Source organism: Caloenas nicobarica, chromosome 3 (assembly GCF_036013445.1).
Source record: "Caloenas nicobarica isolate bCalNic1 chromosome 3, bCalNic1.hap1, whole genome shotgun sequence".
Classification (NCBI taxonomy): domain Eukaryota; kingdom Metazoa; phylum Chordata; class Aves; order Columbiformes; family Columbidae; genus Caloenas; species Caloenas nicobarica.
Window position 1 is genome coordinate 111,809,304 of NC_088247.1, and position 13,972 is coordinate 111,823,275.

Here is a 13,972-nt window from a genome sequence, read left to right on the forward strand (position 1 = left end):
CATGCTCTCTCTCTTCTGTTCCCCAAAGAGAGGATCTGAGCTTTCACAGAAGCTTGAGTTTCTACCTCAGTATCATACAAAAATTAAAAAAAAAAAAAAAAAAGAAATGCGAGGAATTGTTCACGTCTTTTAAGTTTGTTCTTTGCATCCTGCATATCTTCTAGTTTTCAATCATTTCATAGTTTGACCCACTCTTTCTAGCAACCCATTTATCATTTTACTCCAATTTATACCAAAAGTAAATGGCAATATAATGGAAACAATGGTGCTGTGCAAACAACCTATTACTTGACAGCAATTCTGCAGAGGGCCATGCGAGGATGCCTGTGCAGCATTAGTCAGCCACTGGCAAATTTCTTGCTTTTGCAGGTTTAAAAAAAAAAAAAAAAAAGAAAAACAAACCAAAAACCACAGCACAAACCACAACAACAAAAATAACAAAAAAAAAGAGAAAAAAAATTTTAAAAAATGAAATACGGTAATTACCCACTACTGTTATTGCTTTGAGTATATTATAGGTCAGCTTTTGCCATGAAAATCAAACTATTGTCCTTTTGTTATAGTAATACTGGAACCCTTAATTTATACATTTTGACCCTTTTATGTAAACTTCAGAATCGATAACTGGTTGAAGTATTTGACCTTGTGTTTGTAAATCTGTAACTCCATGTATTCCAAATAATTTTTTATCATTTACAAATTTTGGAGTATGATTTCAACCACAAAGATAATATTTCCCATTTTTTTTAAACAGCTCATCCAAGGTTTATCGCTTAAGGACATTGTTTGAAAATGTATTAATTCTGAGCAACTTGGAAACATCTCTCAAATGAGAGTTGTGACTGACTAGTTCGCTGCAACATTTGGCTCTTTCAGTTTCCACAGCTGTAAAAGATATGATTAAATTAACTCAGCAAGTTTAATCTTCCACATGGGCAGTCCAAAACACCGCTACATGGCTTCAGCTGGCAGAAGCAGAGTTAAGTAATTTATGTATTTTACACAAGCCTTTATTTTTAAAAAGTATTTTTTTATGGCTGATACAATATCAGGAGTCTTGTCACTTTCACCTGTGGATTGCTTTTCCCAGAATCTTTGTCTGAGCTTGGCTTGCTCATACTGAAGTGATAGCTGCCATTAAATTTCTGTGTGATGCTTCCTTTTCATCCACCTTCATATGTTAAAGGAAACGGCAATATTTTCACCATTATCGTTATTCCTTTACTCTTAAGCAGAGGGTAAACAGCATAATCTTCACACTAATACATGAAATACGTGCCAATTATTACATACATGATAAAAATAGGCACAATTTTTATTCTTCTGCTTACTTGCCTCATTCAGCAAACAGTACATTATTTCCTTGCATGATAACAACATTTCTTTGATTCCAGCAAAGATATTTTTGAAAAATTAAGTTAGAAATAAATGTAGAATAACTAACTTACATGGCCTCAACTACAAAATGACATTTACTACAGTTCATCCATGACTAGGGAATTTTAAAATGCATAGCATGCCACCTTCTGAAAAATAAAGCCGCAGCACCCTCACAAGTATGCCGTTGTGCAGCTTTATGCAACATCTCCATTCTTATGTCCTTGAATTTAGAGTGACAACCTCAGCACAGTACATATTTTAAAAGAACACTGATAACAAAATTGGCATTTATTCACTGACATTATAGGCGGCATATTTTATAGGCTGCTTTTTAAGGAATCTTCACCCGCTTGCACATTGTGCTTAATTTCACGATCACCACAGTGAAGTCCAGCTACACACTAGAATTCAATGTGTTGCACAGTTTTGCCAATCAGATTCAGAAAACAAGCATGACAGCAGTGCAGTAGCTTTATCAAATCATGCACTGAACAGGGATACAACTTGATATATTGCAAAGCAGAGAAACAGAAAAAGCCACTTAGGGAGTTTCCTCATATCATATATAAAAAATTCTACCCAGAAAACAAAACAAAAAAACCTCTTTGCAAAAGAAGAAAGGTGATAAAGCTAAACATCAGTGACAGATGCCAAAGAAGCTAGTTCAGCTAAATCTTTATGAAATCTAAATATTTAGTTTGCCCTTTGATGAAATGTCAAGTAATCAAGTTATTCTGAAATCACACAGTCCCCTGAGTAGTAAGGTCTGCTTACTGCCTGTTTACTCAAATGAAGCTGCTGCCAATGCCACTGTTTCATTATCTGACAGAATTTTGTATTTTGACACAACAATGGCACTGTTACAAGTTTTCAAGTACCAATCTTCCATGGAATTCCACATGAAGATACTTTTACAGCCAGTTGAAGCAATAACAAAGTTAATAGCACTCCTAACAGATACGGGACTTTGCCAGAAGTGTCAATGAGCACTCTGAGCTTTCACATTAATTCTGTCACAAGCTGCACCTCATTCACTAACATTAAATCATTCAGAATTTTGTTTCAATTTGAATATATTAATTTACAAAGGAACTCTTTCAATATCTAAAAATTATCAACACTTAAAAAAACCCACCTGTCTACTTCCTCACATGTCATGATGTATATAGACTACCACAGGAGGCGTCTGTTCTGCTTTGTGTGAGAGCCTTGTGCCCTGTAAGATCATGGAAAAGACCCACCTGGAAGGTACATCAAGGCATAGGGATGACAGGGAAGTGATTAGAGACAGCCAGCATGATTTCTCAAAGGGCAAATCGTGCCTGGTCAATCTGTTGGCTTTCTACAATAGTGACTGGATTGGTGGACAAGGGAAGAACCTGATGTCACCTACCTTAACTTCTTTAAGGCCTTTGACATGGTCTCACACATCTTTGCCTCTAAATTGGAGAGATTTGGGTTTGTTGGATGGACCATCCCATGGATAAGAATTGGCAGGATGACCCCATCCCAAAAGTTGCAGTCAACAGCTCAATGTCCAAATGGAGATTAGTAACAAGTGGTATCCCTCAGGTGTCCGTTTCAGGATCAGTACTGCTCAATATCTTTATTAATGACATACTGGGATTGAATGCACCCTCTGCATGTCTGCCAATGATAGCAAGCTGAGTGGTGCAGTTGATACGTCTGAGTGACGGGATGCCATCCAGAGGGACCTTGACAGGCTTGATAAGCAGGCCATTATGAGCCTTGTTAAGATCAACAAAGCTAAGTGCAAGATCCTGCACCTGGGTCAGGGCAATCACCAGTATCAGTACAGACTGGGAGATGAATGTATTGCAAGCACACCTGCAGAGGAGGACTTGGGGATACTGGTAGATGAAAAATCAGATATGAGCTGGCAATGTGTGCTCACAGCCCAGAAAGCAAATTGTATCCTGGGCTGCATAAAAAGAAGTGTGGCCAGCAAGTCAAGGGACGTGATTTTCCCCCTCTACTCTGCTCTGGTGAGACCCCACCTGGAGTTCTGCGTTCAGGTCTGGAGTCCCCAGTACAGGAAAGACATGGACCTGTTGGAGAGGGGCCAGAGGAGGCCACAAAAAAGATCGCAGGGCTAGAACAGCTCTCCTATCAAGAACAGCTGAGAGTCAGGATTGTTCAGCCTAGAGAAGGCTCCAGGGACACCTTGTTGTGGCCTTGTAATTCTTAAAGGGGGCTTATAAGAAAGATGAGGACAGAGGTTTTAATCTGAAAGAGGGTAGATTTAGATTAGATATAAGGAAGAAATTCTTTACTATGAGGGGGTAAGACACTGGAACAGGTTGCCTGGAGAAGTTGTGGATGCCCCATCCCTGGAAGTGCTCAAGGTCAGGTTCGATGGGGCTTTGAGCAATCTGATCTAATGATGATGTACTTCCTACAGCAGGGGGGTTGGATAGGTAATCTCTAAAGGTCCCTTCCTACCCAAACCATTCTACGATTCTATAATAAGAGCAGTAGGCAACTCATTACAACTCACTACATTACATTCACTGCATCTGATCAAGTTAACAGAATAGAAACTGGCAAAACAAAGGATTGGGGAAAGCATTTACTTAAATACACAGCTCAGGTAAGAGAGAGTGGAAATAGCTTTGTATGAGAGCACATTAAGCTTTACATTTGCTTCTACTTTTCTTTATACTATTAAAGAACAGTCACTTAATATAACCATTATCAAGGAAATATAATTGCCATAAAAATTTTGTGTTAATAAAATTGGAAATAAAGCCATGTAATAACACTGATTTTGAAGTCCATAAAAACTTATTCTTTCACTGAATTTTACAAGTCTTCCATTTCTCAAGGAAGACAGGCTCAACATTTACAAAAATCACTAATTGTCATCCAAAAATGCCAAATATTCTTTATAAGTGCATTTATTAAGAGTTCAGTCATTTCTGTCCAAAAATTACAGAGCAAGATGGTGTTATTTCCCCAAGATGGATTGTATTGCCTTCCAAGAGGTACATTCAAATAGATCATTATATCAATCTTTATACAACGACAACTGCATCTGCAAGATAGTGTCTCATTCACTCAGAAGTTTGGGTGCAACTGCCTGAAAACAACTATGATGGAAAAACAGTCAGTGTGGCAACCTTCAGTAGGAATCAGCTCCCATTAAACAGTATGTGGTATTTCAGAGCCCATGAGTGGCCTTCAGCAGGCAAGCTGGTGTCCACCAGTACTACACTGGAGCTGCCAGCAGGGACAGCAGATCTTGCAGTAGGGCTGTGATGTTCCACTAACTTTCATTAGTGAAATATGTTACATTAATTGGGTAAGAACTGAGTCTAGTATTGCAGTTAAACTAATGATACTGTTAATGAAATTCCACTAATTTACATCCCACATGGCTACGTTGTACAAATAAGTTAATGTACACATACTATACATGTACACCTACACTCATAGTCCTCATAGCCACATGATGAAATACAAACCCATTTATTATGCACCTTAAACCATCTGGAGTATGCTGTTCTTTCAAATTATCTCTGCAGTTTTTAAGTCTTTAAATTACACTCCCCCGCAGTGTGATTTGTCAGGCAAGTCACAATGGTCCAGTTTCACAGGCAATTGGCCCACTATTGTTAAAAAACCTGCTTCTCATTAAACTCTAAGCAGGTATGAAATACCACTATAGCGATATTTTCCTTGACACTACTCTGTCTACATCAGTCAAAATTGCAAGCAGGAAAAATGTCAGCTACATGTGGAAAAAACCCTACTATTTCTTTAAAGACTGTAGATCTTAATTTTCCAACAGAAACATGCCACTTGCCCTGGCTCTATCAAATACTAAGATACTTAATCATATGGCAAGAAATATATTCATGCTAGAGATTTTCTAAATCTTTTATAAATACTCTTCTACTCTTTCCCCAGAATCTTGTAAGCTGGTGACTCACTTTTGAAATAGCTTTGCTATCAAGTAGAATATATATAGGTTATAAAAACAAAGGTTTAATAAGCACTTTTTTGAGTTAAGTTCACTAATGGGTTTGCCAAAATAACCAGACCATAATTGCGTAAATGTATCATTAAGCCCTATTTTGTATTTGCCTATTACCTGTCTCTTAAGAGTATATGAATCCTCTGTTTTGGTGTTTTATTTATTTAAAAGATATTCTAAAATTTTAAGAGAAAAATTGCACAGAATGATAAAAACTTCTGTGATAACTTTACAATCTTATAACTTGTAAATTAGCAATGAAAGAACTGAGATAAGTCTTTGGGAGTATATTTGAAGTTTTAATGAAAGAGTCAGATTACAAAAAGCCATAGTGGGAGTCTTATATGAGGAGGCTTTAAAGTCAGTTGCAATGTATTAAAAAACAACATTCAAATAAATTATTTTTCACCGCAGTATGCCAAGTTTTTGGAGATAGAATTAAAATTGGGCTTTCATTTTAGGCCAAGTAAAGCATAATATTAGACTATAATACTGCATATACTAGTGAGATCCAAATGCCCACGGTGTTGCAAGAGAACATTTTCCCTCAGGCATTTGAAATTTAATGCTTCTTTAATATTCTCTGTTGGATATTGTTAGAATGGAATTTCAAATATTTCCTGCAATGTGAGTTAAAGATTACTGAATAATGCTGAGGAGCAAAAAATTTCTGAAGCATACATCTAAAGCTGGCATAGTAGCTTAATGTCCTGTTGTTTTTTGCTTTAGCAAAATTAATTTCTACAGTCTTCAACCATGAATTCAAGCACCACCTGGAGATACAAACCCATAATTTAACCACAGTGTATTTCTAGCTCCTTTGACTAATACACTGAGGCTAGACCCTGGATGTCAGACAGCTATAAAAGGAAAAGGCCATTTCATAGCAGTACTTTATATTTTCCTAAGTCAGACAGCAGGCAACTTGAAAAACAGTATCTGGCCCATTATTGTAAATAAATGGGATTACCTGTCATGAAATAAATGTATGTAGTTTTGCCTATATTAAAAGTGTATATGCTACTATATAGTCAAGAGTAACACCTTTCCAATAGGACTCAAACTATTCAAAAGGCTTTTATCCAATCAAGATCCAACCTTTCACCATACATGTGTTAATGCATTACCATGGTTACTCAGTACAGATAAGGGTAGACTGCAAATTAAACCTACCAAAAAGGCATAATTGTATCATTCTAGAAACCAGAAAAAGCCTAATTAGGGTTCCCCCTAGAACCCTAGTCATGATTCCCTTTGCTTGATTACTTCATGAAAAAGCCCCCTTCATCCAAAGATGTAGCTACTTTCTTTTCCATCATTTGTGTCCACAATATAACTGGTCACGCTCCCGATTTTGTTCCATGGCCATGGTTCCCTTATCATTCACACTGGGCACATACAGACTCACTCCTTGGTTCTATCCTAGAGGAAACCTGCCAATTCCCCTCAAAACAGCTTGGAACACTGCTTCAGACAGTATGACTACCATGAGTTCAAATGAAGTGATTCCTCAACACCATCCCAGCCCGGTACGGCTTCATGACACACCCAAAAGTTTTAAACATTGATCCTCAATCTCATGCTGTAAGCAAACCATTCTCACAGGTTTCAAGACAACCCTTATCAACACTCTGAATTGAAAAACCAACAAAACATCTCTATGCATGTTTTGGAGCTGCAGGAAACCCAAAATTATGTAGCACGGGTATGGCCAATAGACTCCACACAGCTGGATTCATGGGCCTACACTTTTCTTAAGAGATGGACAGTTCAGCCTTACAGTGTGCAACTGATTGAATACAAGCATATGCAGAAATTGAGTACTTGTGTTTGCATGAGCAGAATGATTAAATACAATTTCTTCTTCCTCTCCTCAAGGATCAGTAAAAGCATTGCTTATAGCACTGTCCATATTCAACACTAAAGCCATCCATAAACTCTGCTGCTTAATTTCAATAAGGTTTCCGAAAGCAGGCCAGACACCAAAGTGAATCTCTGAAGCAGCAGAAAAACCTCCATACAGGAAACAAAGTGTTTAGTTTTCTCTTAAGCTTATCACTGATAAACTCACATTTTTAAAAAATTATGTTTCACATAGATTAAAATTTACCAGTATTTTCATTCTGTAAAGTTTTTACACAATTAACTTTAAAAAGTCAACATCATAAGACATCATTCTCCCCCTCCCGCCCTCCATATTTCTATTGATATTTTTGGGAGGGGAAAAAAAAATATCAGTCCGTGAAAATACAGAAACAAATACAAATGGTTACTGTAAGCCAAGCTGAAATATGTTAAACTGTGTGATCATAATTGATAGAAATAACCTTAATAAGAACAGCACTTGTAATCATGCAACAGGTTTGGCATGGAAAAGCATCCACCAGTCATTCAGACATGGAAAGAATGGATAAAGCAAGCAGATGGATTCACCTGCCCGCACTGAGTCTAAAAAAATGCAAAGTAATCATTATGGCTTGTAACTTCTCATATCAAAAGTTAGTCCTTGATTATTAGGTTATCATGAGCAACTGCAAAAGAAAAGTCTTTTAAGAGCAAAAGCAAACATTTATTTTCAGTAGAAGCTGTTTTTCCACTTGACTAAATGCTTACTTCATTTTTAAAAACTTACAAGGACATCAGCTTAATGTTTAAGACTAGTGGGTGGTGGGGATTTTTTTTGTTTGTTTGTTTTTGTTGTTGCTGGGTTTTTCTTAGTTTTTTTTTTTTCATTGTTGTAATGAATTAACTTAAGATGACATGGTTGGATTTTGCAGAACTTGAATTGTTACACAGGTCATTTCTTCCTTAGAATACCAACCTGCCTCTTCTGATTGGGTTTAAAACACATCAACACTTCTACTAGTTTTTATAAAACAAGAGCATACGGAATGAAGAAGCTATTGCACAATACCAAGATAATTGAAAATCTGCTTTTTTATGAACATCCAAAAATTATTCATATGCTTATCACTAATGCATTAACCTGCTAGTTTTACTGAACAGAAACATATTAAAGCAGAGTGATACAATCTGCATTAGAATTTCTCAAAAAGCAGCAACGCAATGCATATGCCTTGGAAACCTATCTCATCAATACAACAATTTCATAACACTCCTAAAATCAGATGAACCGAGGAAATGTACCATTTCTTGTGGTCAAAGCATAGGTGACATTCTTCTTACAGGAACCCCTAATCTAGCATGCTTCTTATTGCATTTAATTGGGAAGTCACATTTCCTAAGGAAATTGCTTTATTACTTTTATACAGTCTGCATGGAAAAAGGCATCTTTAGATGTACTTCAATGCAAGTGTTCAAATAGCTAGCTAATTGAATCCATGATGTCCAGATTACAGGCTGTCAGTTTTCATCACAAACGTACATTTAGGTTCTATGGCCTGGAAACCCACTTAGTGGAACAGCCAGACAGCAAATATAGAAAAAGCACTGTCTGTCATACTCATGCCATTCTCCTGTTTGCAAAGGATGCTTTTACTCCTCCCCTCTTTCCATTTCCCATTTCCCAAGGGTTTGCAAAACCTTCTACCACCTCAGTTCACCTACCATGGGAAGAAGCACCTAATTCCCTCAAGTGACAAGCTACAATCAACCTCCTCCACACACTGACATTAGCAAGTAGAAAATCCATAAGTTGTTGTCACAGTGTCTGTTCAACCAAGAAAAAGGCAGATTTGTGTTAAGGTAAAAATAATCCAGTAAGGCTATTTGTAATAAGTCAAAGATGAACTTTGCTGAATTTACAGCCAATTTACCAAAGTCTTTGTGCATGTGTGGAGCGATTTTGGTTTGGTTTGAGGTTGTTTTGGTTTTGTTTTTCTTGCTGTTGTTTGTTTGTTTTTCTTTTGTTTTTTTGGTGTTTTTGTTTGTTTGTTTGACAGGCATTCTCTACCCCCTGTACTTCTAAGAACTGTGAGAAGAAAATCCTCCAGTAGTGGTTCACAGATGGTAGATGATAATAAATCTTCCAAATCTCTCAACTTTGTCTACAATGGGGTTGCTATTATCAAGCCACTGTGCTCCCACAACCCCTGGCCAGTGATGCAGCCCTGCAATACCTGAACTGCACTCCAGGCACACGCACCCTACAAGCGTCAGACCAAGCACCTGAGATCTACCTACGCACAGCCAGCCAAGGAGGCCTTCACTGTCACAGTGTCCTCTGATAAAAGTACAGTAGATGTTTGTACTATTAACCTACTTTGAAATAAGAAACAAAAAAGAACATTCGGGTCACAATTTTTATTAAAATTTGACTCAAAGATTACTCATACATATTACAAGCACGCTATACATCATTTGTGTCTCTTCATAGTCAGTAGGCACATGAGTACAGAACATTTTATGGCATCCTATCTACCTATTAAATCTACTAAAGGTTGTATAAATCAATTGATGAATGGTTAATTACCTCTATAATTACGTAAAAACTCAACTATTAAGAAGTAAAAATTATGCCACAAGATAAAATGAAACCAGTTCCCTAAAATATAAAATCTCTCTTTGAGGAAAAAAAAGTTTCCTGAACCACTGAAAAAAAAAAACCAAACAAACCAAAACCACAAGAAAAACCCAGAGTTATGAACAGAATTTCTAGATAGAAAAGTTTCTTCATACCATTTAGTGCCTGTGCATTATCACATAACTGAAGTTCAGAAAGGAACAGTGAAAAAAATCAGTTTTGGACATTAGCATTAGGAATAAAAAAATCATGTATAAAAATATAAATTCTTAACAAGAATGCACCTATTTTCATTTTCTAAAGATTTTAATTGTTCTTGCTTATATCTATGTCTTTATCTTTTTAAAACTCTATTACAAATTTCTCACTTTTAAAAATAGTTTTTGATCCTCTTAATCCTATTTCAGTATTTTTAATGCTTTATTTTATTTCTGAAAAATAACTTATTATTCCCTTGGATCATAACCCAGAAGAGGCTTCCAAAACTGTTGCAATCCTACTAGTATTTCTACGACTGAAACCAGCCATTATACAGATAAATTTCTTTACATAGTCTTAAACTTTAATTATATCACAGAGACTTAGCCACAGAAGACATGGTTTTGTATTAAAAATTGTTAGGTAAATACATGAGATAAAAGCTGTATTATACTTGGAGATGACAAAAAGATAATTTCACAAATTATTGAAAATTAAATGTAAAAACTTACCGAAAAAAAGTCATCAATCTCTAGAGATGGCAATGAAGAAAAAGAAAATCCCATCCAAAATACAGTTAAAGAACACAGCCAGCTGTTAACAGAGAATAATTTATTTTAAAATACAACCAAAAAAAAAAAAAGAGAGAATTCTGGCAGACTACTCTTCAAAACTACTAGTTGCCTTGAAAAATAACACTTAATCCCCACAAAATGGAGAATAAAACATCTTGAGTATTAAGCGTGTGGTTTAATTACACCAATTTCCAAGTAATTCAATATCTTTTGAGGGCAAAACCTGTAAAATGTATTTCAAGAATTTGCCAAGAGCGCAATCCACATGTGCACTACATTTCCATTACTTCTTTTGCACATAAAGCACTACACAAAAGACACATACTAATAAAAACATGGTGTAATTTTTTAATGGTCCTTAATGCTTCACCCAACACCTTATGTTCTAAAAACAAAATACTGGCAACAGGAGACACAAAATTGGCAAGAAAATTACAAGACCATAACAAACCAGAGGAAATTTGAAGACTATGACAAAGCTGACAGGAAAAACAGCATTAAATTCAGAATGAAAATATCTAAAACTTGGAAGAGGTGGTAAGACTAATAAATAAGCAAAAATAAGTCAAATACACCACGCTTCTTGAAGATAAAAGCATATATTTGGAAGACTGGGTTGCGGAAACTAAAACACTGTATATTTCTAGATTCCTACAGTGACAACACTCTGAAGACAGTTGCATGATTTAACAGCATGAGAAACTCTACTAAGAACCAACACTTCCTACAATACCACAAAGGTTTCTATCCAGGTGCAAAGGATAGATTCTAAAAACTAAAAAACATCAGGAAAAGGAGCTGTAACAACCAGATGGGGAGACAAAAACATCGTACACTTACATTTTGCTTGGATGATAGTAAAGCTTAACAAGTAGAAACAAAATTTCAGCCAAGTAAGAAGGAAATAGTAGAATTGTTAAGTTTTGCTAACTTTAAAAATTACACCACAATCATAAAACATGAAACTTTAAGGTATCTTTAGTTAAATCAACACAAAAGAGAGTGCAGACAGTCTTAAACCAATTTAACTCTATCCCGGCCTAATTATACTGGAACAGTTTTAAAATAAACTGATGTATATGTCTTTGACAAATAAAAGCATTACACATGGCTTTGCACCATATTAACTACAAATTACTTTCAACACAAGGCCCTGTTATCTTCAACAAATAATAATACAAGAAGCACAAGTTTGGGCAAAAAATGAGCAAGAATGAATACAGAGCCTTACAGAAGAAAGTTTGATTAGCCTAACTGAAATCCACTAAACCAATACAATCTGCTATCTTGACACACACAAATCAGTTTACAGCATGCTAACATTGCCTTAGCTCAAAATTGATAAGGAATCAATTTAAGTTGAACTGATTATGCTGAGTGGAAATTAATTTATGTAGGTCCACGTCAGGTTTTGTGTACATTTAAATCCTAAATAATCTTAAAATAGTGTTAATTAAGTCCGTACAACAAGTGGGTGAGAAAAAGGTTATAGTCACTAGGGTAAAGCATCTTACGACACTCTGGAATAACCTGACTGGAAAACAAGCTCCCTTCTACTTACCAAGCTTTTCTACATTTCACAGCAAGCCAGACCTCAGCTTCGCTTGCAGCTATTTGGTTTTCAAATTCATCCCCAGAAGAGAGTTTAGGTACAATCTTCATTCATATTAAAAAGCGATGGTTATTAAGCAACATAAATCAGTATAATTTGACATTTAAAATAAATTAAGTATGACTGCACCTTTTCAGCTCCGACACTGCAGTTTTCTGTACTGCAGAGGCTGTCAGAGATTCAGCTAAAGACTCGTTCAAGCCACAGGAAGTGTTGAGTTGTGGCACGAGCACAATTAGCAACAAGACTCGCTAAAATGAGAACACTTTGCATAACAAATGTAAATATTAATGTTTAACACTCACTGCCCTAAAGGAGTAACTTATTTCTGTCTGATTACTGAAGAAAAAATTGCATTAAGTGTATGTGCTGTTTAGATTTTTTTTAAGAAAGTAAATACAATGGACTACAAGGACTAAAGTAAGATTTTAAAATTATCCTATAGAAAAATATTCAGACAAGTGCAACTTCATTAAAAACTTTAGTAAATTACAGAATTTGCCCAATACGGAACCCTGCCAGGATCTGAGGAAAAAAATAAATCAGCTGTGCCATCCGACTCTCTTTTACAGCATAACAACACAGTTTAAGAATCTGTAGGGTTTTGCTGACGTATTTATGCCAATGTCACCCTCACTTTAGGCACAGACCAAAAGAGTTGACTTCAGTCAACAATCCAAAATACGACAAAATCAATAGTTTTATTTTTGTACACTAGTTTAGTCACGCTGTTTTAACAGCAGCGTAGCACAGGTAGTCCCCAGATCTCCCTGCTGCAAGTACATAAAAGGAAACGGCCAAGCCCAAGCTGACAGGATTTAGTAAATTTTAAGCATAGCTATGCACCTTCTCCGGAAGGGATGAAAGAAACGTGTCACAAGCGGCAGGGAGGAGGGGAAGCCAGGGAAGGAACGCGGAGGGGGCACAGAAGCCAGAGGCAGCTCCCGAGGGCCCGCAGACAACTGCCCGGGCAGAGGCCGCGCCCGAGGGGAAGCGGGCAAGAGGCTGCGGCGCAGCGAAGGCAAAGCGAAGGCTCTGCCCGCCCCCACCGCGCCCAGAGCTCAGCCTGAGCGGCTCCCCTCCGCCAGCCTCGCTGAGCTGACTGGCGCTGCCCAACGGCCGCACACCCCCGGGGGGCGGGGAGCCACAGGTAGCACCCGCAAGCGGCCCTGGCCCCACCGGGCTGCCCACCCCAGGGAAGGGCCCGGCCAGGCCGCGCCGCCGAACCCACCGAGCGCTCCGCGGAGATGGGGCGGGGGAGGACAGCGCGCGCCGCTCCCCGTCGCCTAGCAACCGCGGAAGCACCGCACCTGCGCACGCGCAGCGTCCGCGCACGCTCGCGGCGCTAAAAAGTCCCTCAGCCGGCGGCTCTCCCCGCGCGCATGCGTCGCTCTGCCCGCGCGTGAACGTAAGGCGGCAACGCCGGCGCCTTGCCCGGCGCATGCGCACTCCGAAACACTCACGCTGCCGCAAGGCCGTGGCGCTCACCGCCCGTGAGCGCAGGCGCAACGCAGGGAGCTGCCTGTTGCCCCCTAGCGGCTCTCAGCAGAGCTGATCTCGGGACGCCGCGTTGCGCTTCAATGAATGGGGCAAGGGGGCGGCGGGTGACGGCTGCCACGGCGCCAATAGCGTCCGGGGGCGAGGCGCGCGCGCCCCGGGGCACGCCGGGAGTTGCAGTTCTCGGCGAGGCCTGAGCTGCGCGGGGCAGCGGGAGCCGCGACTACAGC

At 38.4% G+C, this 13,972-nt stretch overlaps 1 protein-coding gene across 1 annotated transcript in view; it reads right to left on the minus strand.

The window, feature by feature from the left end:
- The window catches only part of WDPCP (WD repeat containing planar cell polarity effector), a 151,030-nt gene extending 137,484 nt beyond the window's left edge, over nucleotides 1–13,546 (minus strand). Inside the window, exons 1-2 of the mRNA XM_065631513.1 lie at nucleotides 13,477–13,546; nucleotides 10,571–10,652 (exon numbers count right to left, since the gene is read on the minus strand). The gene's annotated coding sequence lies outside the window, so the exon portion shown is untranslated. The remainder of the gene's footprint in view (nucleotides 1–10,570; nucleotides 10,653–13,476) is intronic.
- Nucleotides 13,547–13,972: the final 426 nt, after the last annotated feature.